At 60.9% G+C, this 1,257-nt stretch overlaps 1 long non-coding RNA gene across 1 annotated transcript; it reads right to left on the bottom strand.

Annotated features, from left to right (window-relative positions):
* Window positions 1-248: 248 nt before the first annotated feature.
* Window positions 249-1,257, bottom strand: LOC124233589 (uncharacterized). Its single transcript, XR_006887104.1, has 3 exons — window positions 1,149-1,257; window positions 915-982; window positions 249-487 (listed from the first exon to the last, which is right to left on the bottom strand). It is a non-coding gene; the product is annotated as an uncharacterized LOC124233589 (long non-coding RNA).

Here is a 1,257-nt window from a genome sequence, read left to right as displayed (position 1 = left end):
ATGCTACACTAGAACCACGTGTGCCCTTGGGGACCTGATGGACAACATCCCACTGGTGGGACTGGGTGCCCCTCACTCTGTGGCCGCACCCTGTGGAGCCACTGCTGGCCAGGCTGGACGTGCCCTCTGACTGTGGGCGCTGGACACCATCACGCCCTCCCTCATGCAGGTGTGGAGGCCACATTGCTGAGTGTCCCAGCCCGGCCAGGGCCCTGCTCCACCCCTGCCCACCCTGAGGCCCCTTCTGGTCTCTCAGCTGGAGCCAACCGTAGACCCTGGACTGCAGTGGGCACCAGGGGACGAGGCTCTGAGCTGGGGAGATGGGTCCTGCCTCCAGAGAGGGGTTTCCACCAACAGAAACCATCCCTGAGATGAAAAGAACGGGCGTCCAGGTAACTCACTGCAGGAAACCGAGGCGGTCAGTGACCTTGAAAAGGGGGAGCTCAGGGTCTTCCTGAGGATCCACTGGAACCCCTGCTTGGCGTCCCTGCAACCCAGAGGGGGCAACGTGGTGAGGGCACACCAGAGCCAGGGACCAGGGGCAGGAGGGTATAGGGTGGCTCCTCCCTCCCCTGTGTCCTTAAGGAGGTCTGGAATCTGTGACAATGGGCACAGCCCAAAGGACAAGGACATGCCTTCCCTAATGGGAGCAGACTGACAGCCTCCCCTGCTCCTGCTGTGTGATTCCACCTGGGCCCCACCTGCTCCTGCTGTGTGATCCCAGCCTGGGCCCCACCGGCTCCTGGAGCTATGATCCTTATCTAGGATATCAGTGCTCCTGCAGTGTGATCCCACCTGGGCCCCACCTGCTCCCGCTGTGTGATCCCCACCTGAGCCTCACCTGCTCCTGCCAGCCATCGTCTGCCCCCAGGCCGTACCTGCTCCTAGAGCTAGGATCTCCTCCTGGGCCTCACCTGATCATACTGGGCAATTATTTTTGCTCTTTCCAGGGCCAGCAGGGTCTCCAGGTCTTCCTTCATGTCTAATATGCAAGACAAAAAAATCCAAATGTAGCACTGCACTCAGAGCTTCAGAGAGCAACCTGTGTGCCCCGCTGCCAGCCCCCCAGTCTGTCTGATCAGAGAGCGGGCAAACCCGCAGGCGGGGCAGGCGGCATCTGGCTTGGCGGATCACAGGTTCACACTCACACTTTCTCGCACTCCCGCTTAGGGGCTACCCTCCCAGCCCCCTGGGACTTCTGTCCTCGTGAGATCAGAGTTCTCTTCAGCTTATGAGGAGGGAGAAGGTGGACCCAGG

Source organism: Equus quagga, unplaced genomic scaffold (genome assembly GCF_021613505.1).
Source record: "Equus quagga isolate Etosha38 unplaced genomic scaffold, UCLA_HA_Equagga_1.0 205898_RagTag, whole genome shotgun sequence".
NCBI classification, from domain to species: Eukaryota; Metazoa; Chordata; class Mammalia; order Perissodactyla; family Equidae; genus Equus; species Equus quagga.
Note: the sequence above shows the minus strand (reverse complement) of the source record. Positions and strands in the feature narration are given on the sequence as shown.